The sequence below is a fragment of the Mytilus californianus genome, unplaced genomic scaffold (assembly GCF_021869535.1).
Source record: "Mytilus californianus isolate M0D057914Y unplaced genomic scaffold, xbMytCali1.0.p SCAF_1, whole genome shotgun sequence".
NCBI lineage: Eukaryota > Metazoa > Mollusca > Bivalvia > Mytilida > Mytilidae > Mytilus > Mytilus californianus.
In genome coordinates, this window is record NW_026262581.1 from 44,255,804 (window position 1) to 44,280,918 (window position 25,115).

The window sequence follows — 25,115 nt, forward strand, 5'->3', positions numbered from 1 at the left end:
AACCATTAGATAAAGCATAGTGAAATGGGAGGTATTCTTGTATTACAATATAAGTCCAACATGTCTCTTAAATTTCATGCAAGGTATCTAATTGATAGTTGGCTCTTTTTAAAGTGACCAAATAACAAAATGACTTTATGGGATTTCAGAAAGGTTTTAATGTCACTGAGCAACTAAAATAATTGCAAATTACTTGTAATTTCAAATAAAATGTTTTCTTATTTAAGTTTTAATGAATAGAATATCCGAAAGACGAAAGACGAGACAGAATAGCCAGGCTATGGGTTGATTTTTATGAATAATGTTCAAAAGGATTTTCTGCAATTCAAAGGTCCTTTCAACTGCCAAAGTACAATAAACTTTTTTTTTAATTCAGCAGAAATGTTAGTCATTATTAAGGAGCAACAAGGCTCTTTAGAGCCTCAAGTTAATCAAAATTGTTATATTGTTTTTATATCTTAGAATGAACGGTTATAAACAAGAAATGCATATAAAGTAATAATTAAAGTGTCAAGACATTTTAGGATTATGCACTATTAAAGAAACCAATAACTTTATTATCAAACACATTTCAGTGCACTTTAAGCAAAAGTCAACGAGGTCACTATGAAATCAATGAAAAAGACATTATGATGATAGGATGGAAATGTACAAATAAATATTTTGAACATTAGTTGATGGCTGAGATGTTATTTTGTAGGATTTTTGTTGTGAAATGATTAAAGGTGCAATTGTTTTTTGATACTTGTGCTCCATAGCTTAAAGAGAACTATTGAGTATTCCAGGTTATTCTATTATTATGCATAATATAAATAAAATAAGATATGGACTCAAAATCAAGAAGAGCAGTCACCCCAAAATACATGACTGTCTTTAAAATAAACATCTTTTTGAAACGGCATGACATACTTGACATGTTTTGCTTTACATTACTTGTATGCTATACTGTATATGATATACAAGCCAGGTTGTAAATTCTGGAAGACACATTTATTGAAAACTGGTTGAAATGCCCCAGCATTAATTAATTGACATTCACATCCTTATCCCTAAATAACTGTTATTAAGAAGGATATTCTCACTTTTGCACTCCCATTGCTTAACTCAACCAAATTATCATAGATTTGTTTATCATATCTAACAACTTTGGCCTTTCTGGTTAGTGGCAATTCTACCGTCCCTCAGGAAAATCTAATAATATGGGAAAAATAGACGTGTTATAAAATGTTGGCTGCCTGACTACATAAAACAGCATTTTCAATTCATCTATGGCATCATATATATTCATTAAGTATGAGGGAATAGCTTATTCTAAAATTGATCATTTTTGAAACCAAATTAGTGAAAATCAACTGATAATTGCTGCAATAGAAAAACAAACATTTTGACATTGAAATTAACCATCTATCACACTCTAGAAACACAATATTTCACATGATGTCTGATTATTCTCCCACATATAGCAAAGGGGAAATTTCCAATTTCCTGATGAACAAGTTCTGTCTACAATTCTTGTATTTTGATATTCATTCATTCAGTCATATTTGTCAGCTTAACTATTGCATTGCAGAAAATGACCGTAATTTTTAAACTTTCTCTGTAAACCAAATATTGAGTCTCAGTTTTTAATAGGTATACAAGATACAATATATTTATCTGTCACACTGCAATTCTATTCACCAATAAAGTTATGCTTTAAAAAGGTTTCTGTTTCCCCAAAAGAAACAATTAGAATAGGTATTAATTGGATGGCTTTTGCTCTACTATCAATGTGATGAGGACTATAGATTTACTCTTGTTTGACTTTACCTGCTATCATTTACATTTCTGTATGATCTAGTTTTCACAGGTAGTGAATACTTAGATCACCATGTGAGCTATCATTGACTTTTTGTGATCTATTGTTGTTAACTTTTTACTGTAAAACTACTGGTCTGAATGCTACCAAATTTCATTTGAATACTCCTTAGGGCATCTTTGAAGCTATATCTATGGATTTGTTCCCTCAACAAACATGGATGCTGTTGCTAAAATAAGAAAAGAGGAGTCAGCATATGATTTTGGTTTACATCTTGAAAATTATAAGAGATGGAGAAAAATTGGTCACATTAAAAAGATCAGAATGTCATTATGTGAGATAAGTCTGGATTTTGGTTTGGTTCATCTTGCTGAGTCTTAAGTTTTTGATAATGTGTTTTGCAGACTTGTTTTTTTGCCATGTTGTTGTCAGTTTGTCTTTAACTTGTGAGTTTGAATATCCCTTTGGCATCTTCTGCCTCTCTTCTCTTCTACCTGTCACTAGTAGTAACGTCCTCATATGGAGGAGCGTTTAGTACATTGATTTTGTCATAGTTTGGTTAAGTTGGTCATGGATAAGTTATGTTACTTCCCAGAAAGATTATCTCAGTTCATTTTAGATGAGCAAATAAAAAGCAAATAATATGTTTCAATCTATATTATAAGTCTAATGATCTAAATTGAAATTGTTGTTTTTTAGAAATTAATGCAGGATAACAAAATTAACGAAATTGGTATGGTTTGGTTAAGCGATTGACATGGTTCAGATAAGTGTCTAGAAGATAGTCATGGTTTTGATCAAATAATGCATATGTGTTTCACCTTAATATTGATAGTTTGTTTGAAGGCACTTGTAAAAAAAACGAAGTTACACAATTTACCAATTGACTAAGAAGAAAAAAAAGCTTTTTTAACCAAATTTTGTGGGCGTAATCGGCAAACCGTACATTTATGCATTTTTACTTTTGGTGTGTTTTCTAACATAGAATTTATATAGCCACTTCTTTTTATACGACCGCAAAAATTAAAAATTTTTTGGTCGTATATTGGTATGACGTTGGCGTCGTCGTCGTCGTCGTCGTCGTCGTCGTTGTCGTCGTCGTCGTCGTCGTCGTCGTCCGGCGTCGTCTGGCGTCGTCCGAAGACACATTGGTTTTCGCACTCTAACTTTAGTTTAAGTGAATGGATCTCCATGAAATTTCACCATAAGGTTCAATACCACGAAAGGAAGGTTGGGATTGATTTTGGGGGTTATGGTACCAACAGTTAAGGAATTAGGGGCCAAAAAGGGGCCAAAAATAAGCATTTTTGTAATTTTCAGACAATAACTTGTGTGTAAGTGTATAGATCTCTCTGACATTGTACCACAAGGTTCCATATCACAAAGGGAAGGCTGTAATTGATTTTGGGGGTAATTGCCTCAAAATTTTAGGAATTAGGGGCCAAAAAAGGGGCAAAAAACAAGCATTTTTCTAGTTTCATGACAATAACTTGTGTGTAAGTGTTTGGATATTTCTGAAATTGTACTACAAGGTTCCATATCACAAAGGGAAAGCTGGAATTGAGTTTGGGGGTAATTGCCCGAAACGTTTAGGAATTGGGGGCCAAAAAGGGGCCAAAAATAAGCATTTTTCTAGTTTCCAGACAATAACTTGTGTTCAAGTGTATGGATCTCTCTGAAATTGTACTGCAAGGTACCATACCACAAAGGGAAGGCTGGGATTGAGTTTGGGGGTGATGAATCATAAGGGGGTTCAAAAAATTTGGGGGGGGAGATTTTTTTTTTTTTTTTTTTTCTTTTTTTCCTTTTTTTTTTCTTTTAAAATTTTCCATTTTAAGTTGATTATTTCTGATTTATATTTAAAAGCAAATAATAATGATATGGTAGGAGATACACACCAAACAGGATGTGTAAATTATTATATAATAAGTATTGTGCAATAGCAAGAAATTTTCAATTGCACAGTATTGCACAATAGCAAGAAATCTTCAATTGCACAGTATTGCGCAATAGCAAGAAATCTTCAATTGCACAGTATTGCGCAATAGCAAGAAATATCCAATAGCACAATATTGCGCAATAGCAAGAAATTGTCAATTGTACAGTATTGCGCAATAGCAAGAAATATTCAATTGCACAGTGTTGTGCAAAAGAAGATACTTCGTATAAATTGCTTATTTCTTGATCAATTTCAATGGGGTTTTATTCTTGAATTCTTGGGGTTCTTTAATATGCTGAATCTAACCGTGTATTAAGTTTTTGGATTTTGGGCCCCGTTTTTAAATTGGTCCACATTGAGGTCCAAAGGGTCCAAAATTTAACTTTGTTTGATTTCATCAAAAATTGAATTATTGGGGGTTCTTTGATATGCCGAATCTAACCGTGTATTTAGATTTTTAATTTGGGGTCCCGTTTTTTAAATTGGTCTACATTAAGGTCCAAAGGGTCCAAAATTAAACTTAATTTGATTTTAACAAAAATTGAATTCTTGGGGTTCTTTGATATGCTGAATCTAAACATGTGTTTAGATTTTTGATTATGGGCCCAGTTTTCAAGTTGGTCCAAGTTGGGGTCCAAAATTAAACTTTGTTTGATTTCAACAAAAATTGAATATATGGGGTTATTTGATATGCAAAATCTAAACATGTATTTAGATTTTAGATTTTTGGCCCAGTTTTCAAGTTGGTCCAAATTGGGGTCCAAAATTAAACTTTGTTTGATTTCAACAAAAATTGAATATATGGGGTTCTTTGATATGCTGAATCTTACCATGTATTTAGATTTTTTATTTGTGGGCCTGCTATCAAATTGGTTCATATTGAGGTCAAAAGGGTCCAAAATTAAACTTTGTTTGATTTCATAAAAAATTGAATTATTGGGGTTCTTTGATATGCCAAATCTAACTGTGTATTTAGATTTTTAATTTTGGGTCCTGTTTTTTAAATTGGTCTACATTAAGGTCCAAAGGGTCCAAAATTAAACTTAGTTTGATTTTAACAAAAATTGAATTTTTGGGGTTCTTTGATATGCTGAATCTAAACATGTGTTTAGATTTTTAATTATGGGCCCAGTTTTCAAGTTGGTCCAAGTTGGGGTCCAAAATTAAACTTTGTTTGATTTCAACAAAAATTGAATATATGGGGTTATTTGATATGCAAAATCTAAACATGTATTTAGATTTTAGATTTTTGGCCCAGTTTTCAAGTTGGTCCAAATTGGGGTCCAAAATTAAACTTTGTTTGATTTCAACAAAAATTGAATATATGGGGTTCTTTGATATGCTGAATCTTACCATGTATTTAGATTTTTTATTTGTGGGCCTGCTATCAAATTGGTTCATATTGAGGTCAAAAGGGTCCAAAATTAAACTTTGTTTGATTTCATAAAAAATTGAATTATTGGGGTTCTTTGATATGCCAAATCTAACTGTGTATTTAGATTTTTAATTTTGGGTCCTGTTTTTTAAATTGGTCTACATTAAGGTCCAAAGGGTCCAAAATTAAACTTAGTTTGATTTTAACAAAAATTGAATTTTTGGGGTTCTTTGATATGCTGAATCTAAACATGTGTTTAGATTTTTAATTATGGGACCAGTTTTCAAGTTGGTCCAAGTTGGGGTCCAAAATTAAACTTTGTTTGATTTCAACAAAAATTGAATATATGGGGTTCTTTGATATGCTGAATCTAAACATGTATTTAGATTTTAGATTTTTGGCCCAGTTTTCAAGTTGGTCCAAATTGGGGTCCAAAATTAAACTTTGTTTGATTTCAACAAAAATTGAATATATGGGGTTCTTTGATATGCTGAATCTTACCATGTATTTAGATTTTTTATTTGTGGGCCCGCTATCAAATTGGTTCATATTGAGGTCAAAAGGGTCCAAAATTAAACTTTGTTTGATTTCATCAAAAATTGAATAATTGGGGTTCTTTGATATGCCAAATCTAACCGTGTTTTTAGATTTTTAATTTTGGGTCCCGTTTTTTAAATTTGTCTACATTAAGGTCCAAAGGGTCCAAAATTAAACTTAGTTTGATTTTAACAAAAATTGAATTCTTCGGGTACTTTGATATGCTGAATCTAAACATGTGTTTAGATTTTTGATTATGGGACCAGTTTTCAAGTTTGTCCAAGTTGGGGTCCAAAATTAAACTTTGTTTGATTTCAACAAAAATTGAATATATGGGGTTCTTTGATATGCTGAATCTAACCATGTATTTTGATTTTGGACATTGGACCATAATAGGTAAATTAAAAAAATTGAAGTTCTTAGACCACATTCTTTCTGTGTCAGAAACCTATGCTGTGTCAAATATTTAATCACAATCCAAATTCAGAGCTGTATCAAGCTTGAATGTTGTGTCCATACTTGCCCCAACTGTTCAGGGTTCGACCTCTGCGGTCGTATCAAGCTGCGCCCAGCGAAGCATTTTATTTTAACTGGCAATCAATAACATAAATTACAAAAACAGAAAACGTTGCTTCTGTTTTACCTAGACTCTTTTCTCCATATGTCCATGATGGACTCTGTCGGGGATATTGGGAGCGGCGTCACAAGTCAAATGATTAAAGACGTCTACTTAAGAGTTGCAAAACGTAGCAGCTAGTAAAAAAGATAATCTTTGTTTTGCATTTTTTCTAGCAAACTATACATCTGATGTTTTTATTTGAACCCGATTATGTCTATGATAAATAAAAGGAGATGTGGGGGTTATACGTCCATGATACAGTAACACAACTACAAAACTAAACAAACGATATTGAGAGGGCACCATACAGTTTTCAACCCTCCACGGAACAAAATGTTAACATGGATAACAGTTTATAAACTTATTTTTTTAATAAACTTTAAGTGAAATTACTATGAAAATTACTTTCAAAGTTCTGAATTTAAATATATGAAAGATCACAATTTCGAATTAGAAATAGGTCGATATAATGTCCATTTTTATTAATTATTATTATGAATGATTAAAAATGGTTATGTTTTTGTCTTATTTTATAAGTGTGTTTTGTAATATCACTTAACCCGTATAAACATGTTTTTTTTCTTTTATGTAATTAAGTATCGATAATATCAGAAAAAGCTCTGTCGGTCTAGTATCTAGTATGAGAAAATGTACATTATTGAATGTGATTGAAAAAAAATAATTTAAATTCCAAGATACACATGTTATTTTGTTTAGTACAAGTACATTTTAACTGATGTGTGTACGACTTTATTTTTTACCCGACTAGAGAAATCGGAGCAGCGGCGGCATCAACAATGTATTAGTTTGTGATTAGGTCTACTTTATGGTGACCCACTAGTGGTAGGTCAATGATATTTGGTATGCAGTTGTATTAGCATTGGCACATCTCATTACCATGGAGATGTTTTGGCCCTGCCCCCTCAGTCATGGTCTATTGACTTCTAAACTTTGCTTAGTTTACATGTATTAGTTTGTGATTAGGTCAGTTTATTGGGAACCACTAGTGGTAGGTCAATGATATTTGGTATGCAGTTGTATAAGCATTGGCATATCTCATTTCCATGGAGATTATTTGGTCCCGCTCCCTTGGTAATGGTCTATTGACTTTGAAACTTTTGCTTAGTTTTCATGTATTAGTTTGTAATTAGGTCAGTTTAAGGGGGACCGTTAGTGGTATGCCAATGTTAATTGGTATGCAGTTGTATAAGCATTAGCACATCTCATTTCCATGGAGAATATTTGGCCACTCCCCCTCAGTCATGGTCTATTGACTTTGAAACTTTTGCTTAGTTTACATATGTATTAATTTGTGATTAGGTCCGTTTAAGATGAACCACTAATGTTAAGTCAATGATATTTTGTATGCAAATGTATTGGCATTTGCAAGTTTCATTTCCATGGAAATTATATTACCCCACCCCCTCATTATGGTTCATTGACTTTGAAACTTTTACATAGTTTACAAGGTTAATGTTTGTGTTTAAATTTGTTTAAAAGGAACGACTTATGAAAAGTCAATGGTATTTGGTATGCAGTTGTATTAGCATTGGCACATATCATTTCCATGGAGATTGTTTAGCTCTGTACCTTCAGCCATGGTTCATTGACATTGAATATTTGCATAACTTACATGTTAAAGTATTGCTATTTTAATTTCAACATTTGCATTATCAAAATAACAAATAGGCGAGACATATCTCTGTGTAAACAGTTTATGCTTTGTATCGATCTGATGATTCAAGTCCTTTTCAACTGATTTTTATAGTTGGCTCTTCTTTTTTGTGCTGTTACACCACTGCCCAGGTTAAGACAAGGAGAGGGTTCGGAGCCCGCAAACATGTTAAACGCTTCCATATTCTGTATGTGCCTGTCTGAATTTCAGAGTCTGTAATGCAGTGACTGCTGTTTGTTACTGTATATCATATTTCTTTTACACATTGTTTTTGTTTATTTGAATCGCTTAACATTTGATTTTTTCGGAACCTTTTATTGCTTACTAAGAGATATGGTTATTGTTAATTGTTGAAGGCCGTACAGCGACCTAGCATGTACGTCATTTGGTCTCGGGTGGATAGTTGTCTCATTTGAAATCATACCGTATCACTTATTATATATTACTATGTGCTTTCTTCGGTCCGTTTGTATTCCAAATATAACTACTTTTAAAGAAAATTGCTATTGAAATGCATTACTATATTATCATCGTGATTTCTTTATACATGCGTGTTCTATAATGATAACTATAATGATGGTATCTTAAATTTACTGTAGACAACTTTTTATATAAACCGCAAAAATTAAAAAAATTTTGGTCGTATATTGGTATCACGTTGTCGTCGTCGTCTTCGTTGTCGTCAGCGTCGTCCTAAGACAGATGGTTCCGGATAATAAATTTAGTATAAATGAATAGAAATCAATAAAATTTTAACACAAGGTTTATAACAACAAAAGGAAGGTTGGGATTGATTTTGGGGATTATGGTCCCAAAGATTTAGGAATTAGGGGCCAAAAAAGGGGCTCAAATAAACATTTTTGCAGTTTCCAGACAATAACTTGTGTTTAAGTATATGAATCTCTCTGAAATTATACCACAAGTTTCCATACAACAAAGGGATGGTTATGGCATAGCAAAGTGTATTGCACAAAAGCAAAAAATTGAATGTTATAAAACTTATACACAACCGTTCTAGAGTTATGTGTGTTTACAAATAGAAAAATTGCTGAATATTTAGTTTCTGTTCTCTACTTAAGTTAGCCTCAACCAAATGTTATGAGACTTACACACAATGCTTATTACCACAAAACTCAGATCAAGTTCAAATTTGGGTAGCGTCACTTTTATCGTTTTTATACGACCGCAAAAAAATTTTGTGGTCGTATATTGGTATGACGTTGGCGTCGTCGTCGTCGTCGTCCGGCGTCGTCCGAAAGACACATTGGTTTTCGCACTCTAACTTTAGTTTAAGTGAATGGATCTCTATGAAATTTTACCATAAGGTTCAATACCACAAAAGGAAGGTGGGGATTGATTTTGGGGGTTATGGTACCAACAGTTAAGGAATTAGGGGCCAAAAAGGGGCCAAAAATAAGCATTTTTGTAACTTCCAGACATAACTTGTGTGTTAGTGTATGGATCTCTCTGACATTGTACCACAAGGTTCCATATCACAAAGGGAATGCTGGGATTGATTTTGGGGGTAATTGCCTCCAAATTTTAGGAATTAGGGGCCAAAAAAGGGGCAAAAAACAAGCATTTTTCTAGTTTCATGACAATAACTTGTGTGTAAGTGTATGGATCTCTCTGACATTGTACCATAAGGTTCCATATCACAAAGGGAATGCTGGGATTGATTTTGGGGGTAATTGCCTCAAAATTTTAGGAATTAGGGGCCAAAAAGGGGCAAAAAACAAGCATTTTTCTAGTTTCCTTACAATAACTTGTGTGTAAGTGTATGGATCTTTATGAAATTGTACTACAAGGTTCCATATCACAAAGGGAAAGCTGGGGGTAATTGCCCACAACGTTTAGGAATAAGGGGCCATAAAGGGGCCAAAAATTAGCATTTTCTAGTTTCCAGACAATAACTTGTGTTCAAGTGTATGGATCTCTCTGAAATTGTACTGCAAGGTACCAAACCACAAAGGGAAGGCTGGGATTGATTTTGGGGGTAATTCCCTAGAAATTTGAGGAATAAGGGGCCATAAAGGGGCAAAAAAACAAGCATTTTTCTAGTTTCAGGACAATAACTTGTGTGTAAGTGTATGGATCTTTATGAAATTGTACTGAAGGTTCCATATCACAAAGGGAAAGCTGGGTTTGAGTTTTGGGGTAATTGCCCTAAATGTTTAGGAATTTGGGGCCAAAAAACAAGCATTTTTCTTGTTTCCAGACAATAACTTGTGTTCAAGTGTATGGATCTCTCTGAAATTGTACAGTTCATACATGTGAACCTCCCGACGGGAGTACAATAGTCCCGTTTTCAGGGGTCTCCTCCCGACTTCCTGTTGAAGACAAAAAAATCCCGTGTATGAAATATTTCATGAATGAAAAATTGCAGCCCAACATATCTGGTGTAACTGACATTACTGAAGTTATATTATACCTGTAAATCAATTAACATGCATAATTATATGGCCTCACTTGTCACCTTGGGTGTCAAACATACTGGTAGTAAACAATTTTTACCTCAGGCTAACTGCCGTTGTGTAATAAAACTTTGTTTATTTAAAATGAATGTTGGGTTACTTCCCTTGATTTATCCTGTTTTAAGTTACTTTCCTTTAAATAATGTAAAATAATGCAGATAGATAAGCAAATGTTCTGATTGCAATGAATAATGGTAAAAAAGATATGACCTAAAAAATTTAAAGAACATACTGAAAAAGAAGAATGTTAGATTGAACAAGTTGAAAGTTTAAAAAGATAGAGAAAATTTATAAGTACAAAGGTACTATAAACATAATACATTCGGATGGAAAGTTGAAGAAAACACACTTTAACAGACAATTTCTACAGCACACGGTTACATTTACGACAGAATTTATGTCGATTAAAAACATCCTGATCTGAGTCCTAATCTCCAAAACTCCTGATCTTAGTTTCACAGTCCATCACATGTATGTGTACTGCAAGGTACCATACCACAAAGGGAAGGCTGGGATTGAGTTTGGGGGTGATGAATCATAAGGGGGTTCAAAAAATTTGTTTGGGGGGGGGGGATTTTTTTTTCCTTTTTTTCTTTAAAATTTTCCATTTTAAATTGGTTATTTCTGATTTATATATAAAAGCAAATAATAATGATATGGTTTGAATAGATAAATTAAAAATTTTTAAGTTCTTAGACCACATTTATTCTGTGTCAGAAACCTATGCTGTGTCAAATATTTAATTACAATCCAAATTCAGTGCTGTATCAAGCTTGAATGTTGTGTCCATACTTGCCCCAACTGTTCAGGGTTCGACCTCTGCGGTCGTATCAAGCTGCGCCCCAGCGGAGCATTTTATTCAGTTATGTCCCTTTATAACTATATGATATGCAAGTGGGGGCATCATCTGTGTCCACATGTTGACACTATCCACATTTATTCCTAATTTGTCCCTTGTAATAAAAAAGTTTTCCCTACCGATTATTATGGAAAGTCTGGGAACTTAATTTTTAGCAGGAACACAAGTATTATTACAGTTGATGGCCTTGCAGGAAATGTGATAAGATGAAGTAAACAAAGTTTAATAAAACTGTGACATAAAAAAACGATGTTAACACTAGAATAAATAAAAGAAAATCTGTCTGCATCCAGCTTTTTATGTCTACTTTGTTTCTGTTAAGGTTAAACAAGTGAAGAAACTGATACATTAACAGATAACTGTTTTTTCTTTGAAGGTTGAATTTTACACTTAATATCCATCTCTTTATGACTGCATTTAATTGACATTTTCATGAGAGAACCAAATTAGCATTTGTCGTAAAATACTTTAGAATAAAAGAAGGATTTTAATCTGTTCTAATTGGATATTTGGATTCACTGATAAATTTAGTGTGGAGGATTTTCTATTTTTTTTCTTTTTGTATTGCCTTTGAATTTCATTGCATAGAATATAAAATGAAGTCAACATATGTTTCAGCATAAAAATAAATTTAATTGCATGATATAAGCTAATAAACTATGAATTTAATGGTTTTATTTGGGTGCATAAAATGTAATTTCTATCCACTATGTATCACTTGAATTGATTGCTTAAAATTGAATTCATAGATAATATTTGCATCAAAATGATATTAAATGTATTCTGTATAATCTCAAAACACAAATTATAGTATAAAACTATATTTTGTAAATAATCAATTGTTGTTCTAGTTGACTAAAGAAATATGCTAAGATTGATTTTAGGGTTTTTGTTCAGGTTTATTTCTTTGAAAAGAGGCATTCTTTTGTCAGTTTTACTAGCTGTGTTGAGACTTTTTTTGAAGTCTGACACTAGGATAAAGTTCAAAGTTTCATTTTAGTGATAGACAGTGATGTGGGGAAATCATTTTGCTTCCTTTTGAATGATATCTTATGAATCATACATCCATCCATACATTTATTCCATTCTTTACTAAGGAGTAATTGATAAATGGCTTTTGTTGAGTAAAAGATATATATGGTCACAAGAGCAAAATTTTTGTTTACATTTTACCTGCACAAGATGGTACTCAAAATAAAATCTTGTGCGACTGGATTGGATGATAGAAGGTTGAAATTTTTTTTGATTCAAAGCTTATCCATTTAGGTTGGAAACCAAAGCATTTAGAGTAAATCTGATATAGGATAAAACTGATTATCAGGTCAAGATCTATCTGCCCTGAAATTTTCAGACAAATCTGACAACCAGTTGTTGGGTTGCTGCCCATTAATTGGTAATTTTAAGGAAATTTTGCAGTTTTTGGTTATTATCTTGAATATTATTATAGATAGAGATAAACTGTAAACAGCAATAATGTTCAGCAAAGTAAGATCTACAAATAAGTCGCCCATGACCAAAATTGTCAGTCGACCCCTTTAGGAGTTATTGCCCTTTATAGTCAATTTTTAACAATTTTTCTTAAATTTTTGTATTCTTTTACAATTACTGAGACAAAATTAACCATACCTGGCCATAATCATTATCAGGGTATCTAATTTAAAAAATTTGTCCGATGACCCCGCCTTCCAACCATCATGGTCGACATGGTTAAAAATAAAACATAGGGGTAAAATGCAGTTTTTGGTTTATATCTCTGAAGCTAAAGCATTTAGAGCAAATCTGTTCATCAGATTTAGATTTATCTGCCCTGAAATTTTCAGACGAATCGGGCAACCCGTTGTTGGGTTGCTGCCCCTGAGTTAGTAATTTTACAGAATTTTTGCAGTTTTTTGTTATTATCTTAGATATCATTATAATATCTCATATCTAATACTATTAATTATGATTTTAACCTTATTTTACATGATTTCCAAAGCATCAGTAAATACAGGTGAGGGACACAGGCTCTTCAGAGCCTCTAGTTAAAATGTGAACTTACCTATCAGACAATGGTAACCTCACATTGACTTCATTTCATGGTTCAATGATCAATGTTATGTTTTTAGTGACTAAGGAGACCTCTGTTTTGAGTAAATTAGGTCAACTTTATTGGGTGTATAGTATCTTTGTAAGGTGTCTATATGAAAATAAGAAGATGTGGTATTCTGCCAATGAAATAACTCTCCACCAGATACCAAATGACGTAGAAATTAACAACTATGAGCAAAACCCACATCGCATAGCAAGTTATAAAAGTCCCCAAATGACAAATGTAAAACAATAGACTCAAATGAGAAAACTAACTGCCAGAATTATATACAAAACAATAAACGAAAAACAAATACCAAATGTTCTTGTCCTTTTAATATGACCTTGACCTCGTTTTCATGGTTTATTGGTCTATTTTTAGTTTTTTCAGACCAAAATTTGTGACCTGGGTCAAGAGGTCATCATGCCAAACTGGGCTAAGCAGATTATTCTTCTGCTATGTTTAGGGTTCCTACAGTAAATATATAAATAAGAAGATGTGGGATGATTGCCAATGTGACAACTATCAATCAGAAACCAAGTGACTTCACCATATCTAAACATATAGGAGACAGGGCTATGAATTTTGTGAGCACATTTACTAGTTTCAGAACTGTATTCTTAATCCCATTACTTAAAGGCTGGCTTTCAATAGTTCATACATGATAAACAGTACCACAACTTTTGTTCTTATGTGATTCCTTGTGGTTTTAGTTACAACTAAAGCAAATAAACTTTATCATGCTTATTAACACAGCTATTAGAATCAGAAATTATTAAAACCATGTAATAGATTTCATTAATTTTAACAAATGTTGCATGAATAGTTACAAGATGGTCATCTCCTGTCTTTTCTAATTATATATTTAAGAGAAGTAATAGTCATTCTTGAAATTAGGTTATGAGTAAAAACTATCAAAATTTCCTCTAGTGAAACAACTGAGCAAGTTTTGGCCTAACATGTCACAAATGTTCTTAAAGATCTTTCAATTTCATAGGATTGAAACCCAAATACACTATCACTGTTTCATTGAAAACCCAAAGCCTGTTGGGATCAAATAAAGATAATTGATTTTGGTATCTACAGGGTCAATTTGGGTGTCATTGTCAGGATTGTCTGTATATGGAGGATCAGTGTTGGTTTGTCTCACTGTGATTACAATTTCCATGAACACAAGTACTTCAACTTCTGGAGTGGCAATGGGATGTAAAGATTTTGTTTCAGCATTAAAAATATCTCCTATGTCAAAGATAATAATAGATATATATGCTGCATAATACTAAATTACCAAAACATATCATTGTATCAGGAAACAATCACAGTTTCTATTATGCATTTTATGTGTGAATTGCATTTAGACATTTCTTTTCACTGCAATAAAAGATATTAAACCATTAAACCAGAGTAAATCATTCAGATATTGCTTCTGTTATACTTGATATAAGAGATATATTAATGAAAATACTCGTCTTAAAGTATAACTGCAAATGAATTTTGTATTTAATTGCTTATGTACATTTTTACTTTATATTGTATTTAGCTATTGGAATCTGTATTTGAATCTGACAGCGCAAGTTAGATAATATCTGAAATAATCAAAAGGAATCTTGCAGAAATTCATATATTTGTCTATAACAATGAATTCCTGCATTTTTTATGCACATTCTATTATCACAGGCACGTGTCTCTGAATTTTTTTCATATTGTCTAATATCCCTTTAAGTGCATCCTTTATTTGATTGTATGTTATTATTATCTGAGACATAAAATCATATGTTAAACTTGATTTTTGTCAATGATATGTGACACATAGTTTAAAGTAACCTACTTTATAAAAAAATCTTTATACTCTCCCACAGTATCTCAGATTTAAACTTGGCCCTCCATACTTTTTCTCTAATTTATTCACTATTGTCACATTTCCCAACCGATTGTGAAAAAATTGTTCTCCTCACTAGTGAAATATCTGTTCTCGGCAAATGATTGGTCGAAATTTAATTATGACTTCAAATTTTTTGGTTTCTTCTGAAATTCCTATTGTAACTTCATGAAAAAAGACGACCATGCCTGATGATGTCACATAAAAAGAACACAACTTTCTGCAAATCTTTAAAAAGGAAGGATAAAAATCATTAGAGAAACAGATTCCGCCACTATAAATTGTGTATTACGATATTTCTCCATTCTCAACAGAGAATTTAAATTTAAGTTTAAATTATTTAAAAATCATGGCAAGCCTCACGCTTTAAATATTAAAATTTAACTGTCTCGAGTGGAGAAATATTGTAACACACTTGTTGCAGTGGTGGAATCTATGCTGTGAAAGTACTTTTATTTTTGGTTTGAGAAAAAGTTACATGTTCGTGGGTTCTGAAATTCATGGATTTTAGTTTTCTGAAGACAAAAATGAGGGAAGAATTTGAAGCATCTCAAAACAAAGATTTTCTAGAAGAGTCATATGTTGTTTGATAATAATTTGTGGGATATTACAAAATAAGGTGTTCATTTTCATGTACTTGACTGTCTTTCATTACTGACAACATTCATAATTTTTTATGAAATAATTGCTTTCACAAAAAACTGATACTTCTATGCTTACAAATTTTCTCAATTGAAATTGCAAAGTAAAAATTTTAATTGTTGCACACGTGTAATCATAAGTTATGATACTGATTAAACCGAGATTGAAGGTTGACAGATTAAAGATCATCAAAGGTGTTAACTGGGCAATAAACATGTCACTTAAAATAAAACGGCATACCTGCCAACTTTCACGATTTAGGTGTGTACTACACGATTTTGACCCCTTGTCACCATTGCACGATCGTGATCGTGAAAAAAGCTCTAAAACACGATTTTGTGAAATTCTACATGAAAAAAAATGATTGTTCCCGATTTTGAACTGTTCCCGATTTTGAACTGTTCCCAAGGGAAGACAATCGTAATCAGCCAATCAAAATCTGTGTTTCTCATGATCAAATTAATAAGCCAATCAAAATCGTTTTTTCTCATGATTATTGGGACATGCTAAATTTTGAACTTGTTTGGAACAATTTAGTTGTATTTTTCCTCTGTGTGTTTGTCAGAATTGTAAAAAATCGTGAACATGGCAAATGAATTTTCATCTGCAAGGTTCTCACAAAGCTTAAAAATAAAAGCATGGCTAATTGACAAAATTCAATGATGTAGTACTATTATAAACATAATAAATAGTAGCTTATTTACATTACACTTTCTGTAACAGATCATACAGTGTTGTCTTTCTTGTAATTAAATTACCAAATCATTTAAAGTATAATGTACAATGATTTATTTTTCACAAGGACCAGATAAATATCCTTCTTTGTGCATAATTTGGAAAATTGGAAAAGTCTACAATCATCTATTATTCTTAAGGAGCTACCATTTGATTTTTACATGTTTTATGGGGGGGGGGGGGGGGGGGGGGGGGGGGGCTAGGATGAAAAATTTTGTCCTGCATTTTTTTTTTAGTTGTTATCTCTGTCCTGCATTTTTATTTTTCACTCTATTCGGTCCTGCCTTTTTTTTTATTAGTTTATCCTGACTTTTTTTACATAAATTGTCATCCTGCCTTTTTTTTTTGCCAAGTTGTTCATCCTGCCTTTTTTTTTACTCAAAACTCCTGACCTGCCTTTTTTTCAAATTTCATCCTAGCCCATATATATGCATCCATAGGTAGATCAGAAACACACAAGAAGTATTTCATAGCCAGGTCAGTTTAGATCTGCAAGAACTAGGACATTGATTTGTCAGAAATCTATAATTGGACATTTTGGCAGACCAGGCAAGCCGTAAATGTTTCCGAGGCCTCAGTAGCAGAGTGGTCTAAGTAGTCAAACTACTGTATCACTAGCCTGTCAACACTGAGGCTGTGAGTTCAAATCCCTCATATGGCAGGAATGCTTGACTCAAAACTTAATTTAACTAGGATTGTCAGTTTTGTGACCATAGGTGTGTGGTTCTCTCTGGCTCCAACCACCATTAAAAAACTGACCGCCACGAAATAGTACAACAGTGCTGAAAGTGGCGTTAAACACCAATAAATCAATCTAAATGGTTCCCCAGAGAGATAATGTCTGCTGAATGACATCAAATACAAGGGCTGTTTTAATTGCAAGGTATTATTTGAATGACACAGGAACATGGTTCCATCAAAGTTCACACTGTCAAGGTCAAATTAAGGTAGTCTGCATGTGCATGTCCCAAGTAAGGAGCCAGTAATTCAATGGTTGTAGTTTGTTGCTGTATACCATATTTGTCTTTTGTTTATTGTTTTGTATGTACATCAGGCCATTAGTTTTCCTTTTTAAAAAATAGAAAAAAAGTTCAACAAATTATATGTCAGCATGGTTGAAATCAGTAATTGATCCATTAGAGGAGTTATTGCCCTTAAAAAAATTTGTTTGGATCATTTTTCTGTATTTTGTAGGAATTTTAAAAGAAATAGAGGAACAGCAAATAGCAGAATGTTCAGCACAGTAAGATCTACAATTGGTAAGTCAGAATGGCCAAACTTGTCAGTATCCTTATAGTATTTGTTTATCCTTAAATGATTTTTTACTAGTTTCTATAATTTTTAATAGATAAGTATAAACTATACTATATAGTCTACATATATAACACTTAAGTAAGATTTACAAATAAGTAAACATTTTTATAGTTTGTTCTTATGTTGTACTTTTACACCACTGTCCCAGGTTAAGGGGAGGGTTGGTGCCTTCAAACTACTTTAACCCTGCCACATTTTGTATGTGCCTGTCCCAAGTCAGAAGCCTGTAATTCAGTGGTTGTCGTTTGTTGCTGTGTAACACATTTGTTTTTTTTTTGTTCATTATTTTGTACATAAATTAGGCCGTTAGTTTTCTCGTTTGAATTGTTTTACATTTGTCATTTCTGGGCCTTTTATAGATTACTATGCAGTATGGGCTTTGCTCATTGTTGAAGGCTGTACGGTGACCTGTAGTTGTTAATTTCTGTGTCATTTGGTCTCTTGTGGAGAGTTGTGTCATTGGCAATCATACCACATCTTCTTATTTTTATATAAGTGATTGCAATAAACATAAAATTAATATCAAAATGGCAAATTTTTACCAGATGAGTAATTCAGGCTCTTGGGAGCCTCTTGTTGTCTACTGTTAGTGGATTAACTATAAACAGAAAAATGATCAGTACAACTAAGAAAAATGACTGAATTCCATAAATTACATACTATCTTGGAAACTATAATAAAAACACAGAATTTGTAACCATCAAAATTATGAGCTTTAAAAGATCCTCATACACAGTATGGTGTTTTAAATAAAACAATCAGTTGACTCTTTCTAAACAATATTAGCCTTTAGCAACAACTTTGTACCAATTATGGCATTTTTGTCTATATATATAATTATCTTTTAAAACGATAATAGACAGAGAGAAATGGCAAAAAAAGCTTGCTTTGTCTGATGGCAAATATTTCATGCATATGCAAAAACTCTAGCAATACAGGATCTATTGAATCCATATGACTGAAACCATCAATTGATTCCTGTAGGAGATATTGCCTTTAAATGATGATTTATTTTTATGGCCCTGCAACAAAGTTGTCGGGGCAACATAGTTTTACCCTTGTCCGTCATTCCATCATTCTGTCATTCCGTCATTCCACCATTCCATCATTCTATCATTCCATCATTCCGTCATTCTGTCATTCTGTCATTCCGTCATTCCACTACAAACCATTATACGGACTTTTGAACTAAACGCCTTCAGATATTGGGCTGATTTACGGGCTTTGGACTTTGATAAATTGTTGAAAATCACAGTTATACGGACTTTTTTTTTCTAAACGCCTTTAGATATTGGGCTGATTTTTGGTATGTGAGTTAACCATAATGAGTTACAGATCGAGTTTAAGTTTCGTTCTGCTCTGCTGATTTTTGCCGTAATTACGGGTTTTGACCTTTTGGTATGTGAGTTAACCATGATGAGTTACAGTTCAAGTTTCAGTTTCGTTCCGCTCTGCTAATTTTTGCCGAAATTATGGGCTTTGGACTTTGATAAATAGTTGAAAATCACAGTTATACAGACTTTTTTTCTATACGCCTTCAGAATTTTGCGCTGATTTTTGATATGTGAGTATACAATGATGAGTTACAGATCAAGTTTATGCTTAGTTCCGATATGCTGATTTTCATGTCGTTTCAACACATCTTCAGTACATCCACTTCCTGTTTGCTGATAGTTTGAAATTTAACTACTCATTGATCAAGGAAATTTTTCTTCAAACTAGTATTGTTCTTGAGAGCTGGACACTATCCATGCATGTTTGTGTCCACATGTTTTGTTGAAATTGCAGATTTTTCAACTTTTTGAGACGGGGCCATTCGTGTCGTTCCGACACATCTAGTTTTTTTTATAATTTCAGTTCTCTGTCTTTATTTTAAACTATTTTTAATATAACAGTAACAGTAAGCAGCAAAAGTGATCATCAAAAATGTCTTCATGACAACATGATTTTTCAATTGAAATGTTAAATAAATCATGATCTATTTCTTCTTTTCCAAACTCTAAATTTGATTATATATGGCAGTATAATTGGGTTATTGACACACAAAGTATTTGTGGAAATATTGTAAGTAAAATGATTGTCTTGTCTGGCATCAATCTGTCTTGAAGATGTCTGAAAAACGAAGAATCCCTAGTATTAAGTTTTCTGTTTCATATTCTCATAGAATAAATGACCTGCCATTTTGATTTGGTTCCCTTAATCTGTCTTTGTCCAACATAAGCCTTCTTTGAATGAAGGGATATAGTAATGAATTACTTGATTATTGTTCCTTGCCTTCATTAGTGATTAGCTATTTTTGATTTTATGCTTGGTTTACCACCTAATAACGTTTTTTTCTTTCTTATTGTTGTAGCTAGAAAATTAGATTTGTTGTAAATGTTTCTTGAATATTAATTGCAAGTGTTTGGGATTGTAACCTTTTATTTATATTTTTTAGTTGTTCATGGCCATGTAAGCTATAATTTTACGTCTTATCATTCAACTGCCATTTAACATGTAATTTATCTACAAAGGAGTAGGCCCGGTAAGACCCCTTTTTGGCCCTAAAATATAGCATTTTTACAAATTTGTTAAAAATGTAAACTTTTAGCTATTTATTGGAAAGTAGAATACTTTTGTTACATGAATATGGACTGTTTTTTGACAATACAATACACATGCATCAAGTAATAGCATCATTAATTCATGCAAAATTACTGAAATCTTCACAATTTAAGCATATGTGCAAATTTTTAGACGGTTTTTGTCTGAAATGGAAGTGGCAACGTTGATATCTAAATATATGTTGCATTTGATGATAATACATAACATATATAAAGGTTGCGACTGAACATGAATGAGACCATTTACATTTTAGGCAAAAACCATCTGAAAAGTGATGTTTTATGGCATATTTGATAGATTTTTCATGTGTAAGCTTGAACTTGAGCGTCTTTAATGAACAAAATCAGTTCAAATCTTTTACATAAACTAAATGAATCGACTGCCATAGACACTTAAGTGTTTAAAAAATGTCAAAAATCTTTCATCAGATGTACTTCAAATTTTAGGCCAAAATTACCCCTTAACGGACCTTCTTTTTTAACCAAATATTACTGGATATTCTGATGAATTGATCTTAATTGACTAGGATTGTCAGTTTTCCTATCGAAGGTCGGTGGTTTTCTCCGGGCAATCCGGCTTCCTCCACCAATAAAAACTGGCCGCCACGAAATAGCCGAAAAGCGGTGCTTAAAAGTGGCGTTAAAAATCAAAAATCAAAAAATCAAATCTGATGAATTGTAATTGACCTCAGATCTATAGGTAATTTAAGGCCAGAAAACTCATTTAAGGTACCAGGCTTATAATTTTGTAAGCAAGATACACACATGCTTAGTGTACAAAAGATTTATCAATGGTGCTGAAATCTATGCAGTTGAAAGTCTATAATAATGATTTTGAACAGCATTGAAAACCAAAAATTCCAAAAAATTGTTTAAGGATGTTTGCTACTCTGTTTCAAAATAACAAGCTTTTTAAAAGACTATTATAAATTTAAAGTATATGAATAAAGGAACTAAAAAGCAGAAAAAAATGAAGGGTCCATGTGCTTGTTAGTCCCCTACAGACGAAGTCAAAGGGGACTTTAGGTTTGCACTCTGTCCGTCTGTCTGTCCATCGTCAGTCCGGCAAATCAGTTTTCCACACTTTTTTTTTATTTGATATTTGGTGTATTGTTTTATCATGACAAGTTACAGATCAAGTTCAAATTTTGTTCCGGTCTGATGATTTTGTGCAGAGTTATTGACCTCGGACATGGAAAATTCATTCAAATAATAATTTTTCCGCACTTTTTTCCTGATGCTTGAAGATATTGATTTGATAATTGTTATATAGTTTTATCATGACAAGTTACAGATCAAGTTTGAATTTTGTTCCGGTCTGATGATTATGTGCAGAGTTAAGGTCCTTGGACTTAGAAAATTCACTTAAATAATCAGTTTTCAACACTTTTTTTTCGTCATGCTTGAAGATATTGACTTAATATTTGTTATATAGTTACACCATGACAAGTTTTAGATCAAGTTAGCATTTTGTTCCTATACAATGAATTTTTAACAGGTAGGGGACTATGTATTGCCATGCAATACTCTCAGAATGCATGTTTTCAAGATATAAGCCATTGAAAACTTGGCGGGAAGTGATTCTCTCTAAATTTTTCATACATTTAACATTGGCACTTTTTTTCTTTCAAAAACTATGAAAAATAACAAGAATTTTATAAGGTTTTCAAATATGGCTTTTTAAACTATATGTAATAAAAATATGAAAAAAAAGTAGGGGTTTGCGGGCAAAATATTTAATGGCACTGCATGGATAAAACCAGAGGATTCCGAATATCTGGCAAAAATTCAAAAACAAGAGGAGCAAACATCCTTAAATTCAGGCTAAGACCATAGATATTTCATGTTAACACAGAAAAGCTGACTACTAGTTGATAACTCCTGACCTTGATCTTGACCTCAAAATGACATTTTAAGACATTTTTGTATCCAGGTCTAACTATTAAAGTCCTATGATACCTCAAATTTAACAAAAAAAAATGAATATTTTGAACTTGAATGGCTACGTTTTACTATAAAACATGTGTACATACTGACTTTCTTTTAAAAGAAAATCATTTATTTTTTCCAAATCTTTAGGCTGACAGCTTTTCCATAGGCAGTGACAATAACCATGACATCTCATTAGAAATTCTGCAACCACAAGGCAAGGGAAAAACCTTAATAACAGATAAGGTAAACAAACATGGAAAGAAGATATTATAAATCATTTGTGAAAGAAAATTTTAATACACCAAATAATTTAACAACTGTTCTGACAAAGTTTAAATAACTAATTGGAACCATGGACAACATAAAAAGAAACCAAACAAACATTGCTCTATTATCTCACTTATGTTTTATGATTCTGTGTTGATTGTTTATCAAGGTAACAATAAGTAAATACTGGCACAAATACCAGAAAGTTATTTAGCAACCAACAAAACAGTCAATGAATGATTTTTTCGTTATTATATGTTAAGGATTTGTAACAAATATTAAAAAACGTACACAGAGGACTTATTTAGTTTATATGGATGCAGTGGTTCAATAACAATGAAACTATTGTACCAAAGCATGCATATATACTAAACTTAGCCCTTTGTGTACGTTTTTACAAATCCATAAGGTATAATTGACAAACATTATTTCACTAATTAACTTTTGGGTTTTGGTGATGAAGTTAACAGGTTGTTTCTTTGGTAAACAATCAAAAGAGAATCACGAAGTATGTAAAAAATAAAGTGATGCTCATATGTTTTTTTTATATTTTCCCATTGTTTCCATTTATTAATCAAACTTTGTCATATCAGTTGTAAAATGATTTGGTGTATAAATTTTTTTCTTTCAGAATCTTTTAACACTTTCTAACTTTCATGTTTGTTTACCCTTTCTTTCCCCTGGCACTTGTGCTGTGCACTTGCAGACGTCCTAGCGAGGTTTCATGGTTAAGGTAATTGCATACAGAAAAGCTGTCGGTGAATTAGAGTACGGGAAGACAATAATTCAATAGTTATATATTTCTGAAAATTTTTATAAGATAAAGGGTTTGCTTGTAAAAGAAAATTCACGAACAGATGTTCTAAAGTAGAAAAAAGCCGTTCAAGTATATATAATGTATTCAACTTTTTTTTTTAAATTTGAAGTATCATATGACTTTAAGGATAGTTGTTGTATTGGCAATCATACCATATCTCCTTATTTTTATATAATTTATGTAATACAATAAATTAATTCGTTTCCAGACCCTTGCCTGTGTATGGCTTTTTTATAATTGTGAATTTGAACATTGTCCAAACATTTTTATAAGAGATGTGGGAAGGCGTATTTTTTCAAAACAAATAAGTAGAAGAAACTAAAGTTAATAATAGAAGAAATCAAAATAAAGATGTAAAAAGATTTGTAAGCTAACAAAGAGTTATGTCCTTTCAGATATACAAAACAAATGACCGCTGGCTACTTGAAATCTAAATGGTCATCCATGTCTTCTTTTTATGTGATTTATGTGACACATAATTTCTCAGCAAATCTATGCAATCAATTCTTATTTCCATTCAATTCTGAATAGGCATTATCTCAAACAAAGGAGAACTTTTATTAATGGATTAATTGGCTTAGTTTAACATAGTTTGACCAAAACTTGATAGCTTGAATGATATGATATCAGTTATTATAAACATTCTGTACCTGCTTTATATACTAAAATAAAATCAAAGTACTGAAGTACTGAACATCTGATGACCGCAAGTTCTTGTGGATTGTCAAAAGCACTTGTCACAGAAAAAAATCACATCTCTATACCTGAAACTGAGGTTAATGTACAGAGATATTTTTTTTCTGAGACAAGTTCGTGCGTGGATGATGAATAAATGACAAGAAATTCAACCTCACGGTAATAACTATTATATTGTAGTGATACAAATCAGTATACAATGGTTTGTTGTTATATATTATATTAATATAACAGTTACATGTATATATAATTTTCATCCATTTGTATATCATTCTATTCTACTATTCTAATAAGAGTGCAGTGCAAGTGCATGGTGGACACTCTTCTGTAAAAATTCGATTTTTCTAAAAGATTTGATATGAGTAGGCATTCATATTTTCCCGCAAAAACAATCTTCCATGCAGAGTTACCGGTCCTTGCTGGGATTGTCGCAAAATGTTCTTGAGATATTCTTCCGCATGCTTTACCATATCAATATTTTTTACATATATATATATATATCTAACGACAAAACATTTTCATATTATTAATTTATGTTCTAAACAAAAATATTGTTATCAGTATTCATTGAAGTGATGTATTTATAACAAACGATAAGGAATGTTATTTTGCACTCATTAAGATCCGCAAATTTATCATGTTTATAGATCGTTACAAACCCAAAACGAAAGTTCAGTAATGGAAATCTAGGCGAAACCAATACATAAGAATGCCCTCACGGTCATCGCGATGTAAATATATAGTTAGTCATGTGACTAAATTTAACTGTGGTGTCATTGAATTGACATCTTAGTGGTAATTTTCCCGAATTTAATTAAGAAGGTAATTTATTTTAAGTAATTATGCCCTCGCCATAGCGGAGGGGGCATTAAGTTTTACTCTTGTC

The 25,115-nt window shown here is 32.2% G+C and overlaps 1 protein-coding gene across 3 annotated transcripts in view; it reads left to right on the forward strand.

The window, feature by feature from the left end:
* LOC127701873 (protein MON2 homolog) overlaps window positions 1–25,115 on the forward strand; it is a 226,139-nt gene that overhangs the window by 77,278 nt on the left and 123,746 nt on the right. For all 3 annotated transcript variants that reach the window (XR_007982240.1, XR_007982241.1, XR_007982238.1), the window contains exon 22: window positions 17,795–17,859. The gene's annotated coding sequence lies outside the window, so the exon portion shown is untranslated. The remainder of the gene's footprint in view (window positions 1–17,794; window positions 17,860–25,115) is intronic.